The sequence below is a fragment of the Stegostoma tigrinum genome, chromosome 8 (genome assembly GCF_030684315.1).
Source record: "Stegostoma tigrinum isolate sSteTig4 chromosome 8, sSteTig4.hap1, whole genome shotgun sequence".
In the NCBI taxonomy this organism is placed as follows: Eukaryota; Metazoa; Chordata; class Chondrichthyes; order Orectolobiformes; family Stegostomatidae; genus Stegostoma; species Stegostoma tigrinum.
This window is the reverse complement of record NC_081361.1, coordinates 18,581,770-18,588,724: the sequence shown is the minus strand read 5'-3', so window position 1 is coordinate 18,588,724 and position 6,955 is coordinate 18,581,770.

Genomic DNA, 6,955 nt, shown 5'->3' with positions numbered 1-6,955 from the left:
TTACCATCTTTTCAGGAAGAGAACTCCAAAGAATAACCACATTTTGAAAGATATTTTTTAAAAATCACTGTTTTACATGGACAACAACTGACTTTTAGATGTTCACCCTTCATTCCAGTCTCTCCTGTGACAGGAAACATCGTCTCCACATCTAACTTGTCCAAATCCACAGGATTTTTTATGTTTCAATCATGGTGCCTCTTCCTCCCCTGAACACTCACTGGTGCAAGCCTTGCCTTTGAAAAGTTTCCTTGTAATCCAAGTCAATTAGTCTCGGTATTATTCTGGTAAAACTGCTCTGAAGTGCCTCCAATGTATTTACATCCTTCCTTTAATAGACTGACCAATATCAAGAACTTTCAAGATATGGGCTCACCAGTGATCCCTACATTTGTGCTTAAATCCCCTCATGATAAAATGAAAACATTTTTTCACTTTCCTAATTACTTCCTGTATTACTAGCATTTTGTGATTCATGCACTGGGATCCCCAGATTCCACTGCATCTCAGAGCGATGGAATCTCCTTCCATTATAAAAACTGCCGTTCTTCCTACCAAAAAGGAAAACTTGGAAAACTTCAGCAGAAACAGATTGTTAAAATGGTTGCTCAATTTGTCTGATCCGAACCATTTTGAACTCCAGTTAACTCTCAGTCTCAAAAAATCACAGAAGGAAATGTGGATATTCACGTATAAAGGGATGAATTCCCTGGATCTCATTACAGAATGCCAAAACAACTGGAGCATCCAGTGAGCCTGTCTCTCCCTTTCACCATGGATAAAGGAAAATCTTGAAAAGTAGGCTGTCTGTGAGGTGAATGGACACGATAAACGTCCAATGCATAATGATGATCTTACAGCTGAACTAAAATGGTTGACTCAAACACTAATCTTAAACACAACATCTGTCCAATTGGTAAAAGGGATTTGAACTTTTGTTGAGCAGGGACGCCATTTTGTTTTTAGAATTTTTAAAATACTTCAAGATGCCACTTGCAGATGGAGAATTCCACCAAATGCCAAAAGACCAGTCATTGACTAAGCAGCCAAAGTCGTAAACAACTACATTGTGAAAGGAGGAGACAGTAAATATAAGAGGTGACTGTCCTAACCAGAGCTACCTCAGAGTTCAATCACCTCTGGCTATTTTCTACTCTGCTCAGATTTTATCACCATAGCGCATTTGGGAAACATTTTCCTCCCAGTTGCAGGTTGTCCCCGGAATGTCACAGGCACGTCAATTGAAGGCCAGCAGTGGTGAGAATCCCTGTATCCGCAAATTGAGCTTTGAAGAATAAACCCAAAAAACCATTTGTGAACTGCATAAACTGTTAAATGCTTCCCCATCATTCGGAAAACTAATGTATAAAAACTCAGGTGACAAGAGGAACCATCGCTGATGCCATTTAAAAAAACAAATTAACCCGTTGTTACAGAACTGTTGTACCCCTGCATATTTCAGTCATAAAGAGACATTCATTTGACCAACATCATAAAGTGTGAAGCTGGATGAACACAGCAGGCCAAGCAGCATCTCAGGAGCACAATAGCTCACGATGAAGGGTCCAGGCCCGAAACGTCAGCTTTTGTGCTCCTGATATGCTGCTTGGCCTGCTGTGTTCATCCAGCTTCACACTTTATTAGCTTGGATTCTCCAGCATCTACAGTTTCCATTATCACTTCATTTGACCAACATTTCAGTTTTGCTAAAAAGGCTCCTCATCTGCACCCAGTTCCCAAACTTTGATTCTTCTGCTCAACACAGACTGACAGACAATTCACAGACTTTTTCCAATGAAAATACCATTCTTCCATTCACCGCATTCAGAAACTGATGCATTCCAAACATTGTTGCAGATAGCTCCAAACTCCATACAAAACATCGAAGGAAGTCAAAGTGACTGCTTATCTTTAATACCAAGGCCTGGTCACCGTCGTAAACCACTCACTGCGCTTTTTAAACTTGGTGTTCTACTTGCCTAGGTTGCTTCATTGTTGTGAATAATGAACCAAAACAAAAAGTTGTCACCTGTTTTTGCATTCCGTCCCAAACCACTTGTGGCGTGCTTCATCATGATTTGTGCTGCATTTGGGCTCAGGGTTATTGGAAGGGGTTGGGGGCACAAACCAGAAGAAGGGAAGGACTGCTCTGCCTTGTTATAAACAAACAAGCTCATCACAGGACCTGGACTGTGGTACCCATCTGTTGGCAGAAAGGTTCCATAACAGGAAACACTTCCTGCAGGAAATGGGGAGGACCAAACAGTGACAAATTCACCTTCGGGAAAATAAAATCTGATGTAAATCCTGGGGAAGTCGAATGAAATTCACATGCTGGAATTGCCATCATTATTTTTCCAGTTTGAAAATTAGAACAGTTGTGTGCTGCTCATGAAATCATTCTGACAGCAATAAGATGGCACAACTTTGTTTTGTGAGTCCTTTAAATCTCTTCTGCATGCAAATCCACATTTTGCAACAGGCCAGTGAATGCTGCAAGGCACCTGAAAAAGTTTGCACTTTATTTCACTGTGGAGAGCTAGAAGAAGAGTTTCAATTGTATTGTAGGCATATAATTTTTTAAAAATATCAACCTGTCCATAAGCTTTTATAGACAACACTGGAGCAGGTGGGACTTGTACCCAAGCCTTCTGGCCCAGAGCTAGGGACACATATCACTGCACCACAACACTCTGCAAAATCTCTCATTATGGAGGACTTCAAGTTTAATTACTTTTCATCAAGTTATTCAGACATTTTATGACTCATGACTGCAACAGATAGAATTTGAATCTGGACCTTTTATGCAGAAGGTGGGGACATTATCACTGCATCAGTGTGTAGGATAAAGTCTTTTAGAGCACGTCAAAAAATACATGGGCATTTCTGATGAAATCAGATGAAAGGTCAAGCCCAGATCTGCAGAGCTCAATGTCCAAGGGGTGGGGGCTGCAGATGCAGGTAACTTCGTGTGTCTAATGATAAAAAAACATTTGTCTCCCTTATTGATGCTTGGACGGTGCTTCTCAGTTCACAAGTGAAGAACTTAGAGTTGTTTCCAGACAGCTAGTTTCAGTGATTCATTGCCAGAATAATTAAAAGCAAGATTTACTCGACTGAACCTTTTCTATCATTGCTATTAAACAAACTGTTGACACTCACTTGTCCAGGAGGCTAACCAACACACTTTCAGTGGTGGTATATGTTTTGTATGTCGAAAGAAATACGCAGACATAGGAAAAATCCTTGTTCATGAAAGCAACTATTAAATTTTCCACAAGTTTTTCCACAGTGCCAGAGTTGAGAATTCGAACTTTGCTGGTATCAGAGAGATTTGAGGGAAGCTGATTTGTTGATGTCTATGGAGAGTACAAATGAACAAAGTAAAAACGATGCAGGAACAACTTTCATTTGTGAAGATCATTGACATGGCAGAAACATTTCAAAATGCTTCACCTTTCCATTATCATTTAAAAATCAGCCCATCTTCATGGAGCTATTTTACTCGGACAGCTCACCAAAAGCTTGGTCAGAAAGATCGGTTTGAGGACAAAGAGAAGATGTTTTGGAAGGGTGTTCCAGAATAAAGAAGATCAAGCATGCGAGGAAATTCAAAGTGGGCAGAATTAGAACGACAAACATATGAGCATTGCAGGGCTTGGGGAGGATACATTCTTGGGGAGGTACAATATGTTCAATCCAATGACAAAGCAGCTGGTCTCTTCTTGTGTTACTTCAACCATTTTAAAATCAAACCTCAAGTCAAAACATCACAGAAATATGGCCAGCCCGATTAATATAAAACCAAAATTTGAATCTTGGAGTTATTTTGGATCGACCTCAAGAGTATTAAAACATAATTTGAAGTAAACAAGCATTTAATATTAAAGCCCTTCATCTGCCCAGCCACTCCTTCTCAATTTCGACTTTGATCCAGTCATCAGAGGGCCAGAAACTTTCCACAGCAGGGACACTGTGCAATTATGTGCATCAAGTTCTGTCTCCACCTCTCGGCCACAGCATACAACAGCAAACAGGACAGTCCAGCTTCAATCACGTTTGAACTCTCTGCTAACATTATCACTGATCTCACATTTCTGAACAATATTGTTTTTTAGCAATCTAATTACTCTTGAAAGTAAGCTTACAGAACTGGGAGGAAAGCAGAGAGTTGTAAATTGTTTGCTGCCTTGGCAGAAAATAGAAGGAGGGAGAGAATTGAAGAAAAAGGAAACCTCAGTTTTTATGTTCCACACCTAGTGCTGTGCAAAGTCTCTTCCAATGTGCAGCCTGAGCATTATCAAACTTGATACTGGAAAATTCATCTTTTGCAGTCTGAACTATTCAAAATTTAAATGCTTCAGTTGGAAACTTGCTGGAATTCATATAAATGGAACTTCATACCAAATGGTTGACCCCCTTCATGTAACTGGTCTTTCACTTCCCACTGTCTCTGCTCCATAAATAAGTGACTGCCGATTGCAGTGGATTCCTGACATTAATTTACATTTCGCCTCAAAAGCAAGGTGGTTCTTTCCTCTCCTTTATATGTTCTCTTCCACTAAAAGCATGGATGCTAGAAAGATTGTCACTTCCCAGAAATCAGTTTTGTCAGTTGGGGCCAGGCCTGGCAGGGGAGAAAGGGGGAAGGAGTCTGGGGTCGGTGCTGTCCGGAGCATGAGAGACAAGTTTGGGGACTTTTGAATGGTTATGACGAAGGAGGACTGTGTATTCAGTTGTCTATTTTTTGACGTGCAACTATATACTTAATTTCATCAGCACTCTCCAAAATCTCCAAATTAAAATGAAGACTTAAACAGTACAGCACAGTGCAGGCTCTTCGGCTCACAATGTTGTGCCAACCTGTTATCCGACAAAGAGCAATCTACCCTTCATACCCTACATTTTACTATCCTCCATGTCCCTATCCAAGATTCGCTTCAAAGTCTCGGAAGTATCTGACTCCACTACCATTGCTAGCAGTGCACTCCACGTGCCTACCACCCTCTGTGTAAAGAATCGAACTTTGACGTCTCTCCTATACCTTCCGACAATCAATTTAAAATTACGCACCTTCATAATTGTCATTTCCGCCCTGGGGAGAAAAAGTCTCTGACTATCCACTCTCTCTAAGCTTCTCATCCTCTTGTAAACCTCTATCAAATCAGCTCGCATCCTTCTTCACTACAATGAAAAAAGCCTGAACCTTTCTTCAAAAGACCTCCCTCTCGTCGAGGCAGCATCCTGGAAAATCTCCTCTGCAGCCTCTCTCAAGATTCCACATCTTTCCTGTAATGAGCTGACCAGAACTGAACACAATATTCCAAGAGCAGTCTTAGCAGAGTTTTGCAGAGCTGCACAACCAGCCCAGCTCATCCCCTCGCCCCACTGCATCCCAAAACCAGCCCAGCCTGTCTCTGCATCCCTAACCTGTTTTTCCTCTCAACCATCCCTTCCTCCCACCTCAAGCCGCACCTCCATTTCCAACCTACTAACCTCATCCCACCTGCTCGACTTGTCCGTCTTCCCTGGAGTGACCTATCCCCTCCATACCTCTCCACCTATACTCTCCTCTCCACCTATCTTCTTTTCTCTCTATCTTCGGTCCACCTTCCCTCTCTCCCTATTTATTCCAGAACCCTCTCCCCATGCCCCTCTCTGATGAAGGGTCTAGGCCCGAAACATCAGCTTTTGTGCTCCTGAGATGCTGTTTGGCCTGCTGTGTTCATCCAGCTTCACACTTTCTTACATTTAGTTTGCACCTTTTCTTTACTGTTTGCGAGTGATACCTTTCTTTCATTCTGTGGAGGTCTGTAATTGAAAATACCGAATGTGTAAGTTTTGCAGTGAAACAGGCTCTTTGCCTTGCTTGTTTCTTTCCTCCGATCTGGGTGACCAAAATATCTTTGGCCCCGTTGGGTCTGATGTTTTGCCTCAATGTCCATGCTTCATGTTTAGATGTAGCCTGTATATGATTAGGCATTGTTTGCTTGATCATAGATTGCAACACAGGTGAGCCTTTGCATTCCCTCCACAAACAGTTCACAATATTGTCTGCCCAACGGATAGACATCAGAGGGCCTCTAGTGGCAAATTGTACCACAGTTATCACAGCAGCTGAGAAGGTGGGGAGTTAGGGAGGGGATAGGTGAGTCCAGGGAAGACGGACAGGTCAAGGAGGTGGGATGAGGTTAGCAGGTTGGAAATGGAGGTGCGGCTTGAGGTGGGAGGAAGGGATGGATGAGGGGAAGAGCAGGTCAGGGAGGCAGAGACAGACCGGGCTGGTTGTGTGATGCAGTGGGGGGAGGGACAAACTGGGCTGGTTTTGGGATGCGGTGGTGAAGGGGAGATTTTGAAGCTGGTGAAGTCCACAATGATACCATTGGGCTGCAGGGTTCCCAAGCGGAATATGAGTTGCTGTTCCTGCAACCTTCGGGTGGCATCATTGCGGCACTCCAGGAGGCCCGTGATGGACATGTCGTCGAAAGAATTGGAGGGCGAGTTAAAATGGTTTGCGACTGGGAGGTGCAGTTGTTTATTGCAAACCGAGCGGAGGTGTTCTGCAAAGCAGTCCCCAAGCAACTGCTGGGTTTCCCCAATGTAGAGAAAGCCAAATTGAAGTCTTTTCGTTGGGACAACTTTTCCACTCGAAACAAGAGCAATTAAAGATGAACAAATCTACATTTGAACACACGGCATTGTTTATCAGGCAGATTCAAGTGACCACGAGATTTTGTTTTGTGTGACAATGCCAATTTTGGCCTGTGGCCTGGGCAGAATTTCACACCTCATTGTTACAGTGTAGACTACGAGCAAATCCTGTCATATAATTGCAGTAGACCTCACCTCCGCTTCAACTCTATTGTAAATAAATGGGCAATTCCATCCAATTTCTGGCAGATTAACACAACTTGCCATAACCCCAATATACACCATTAAAACACAGGCAAATTAG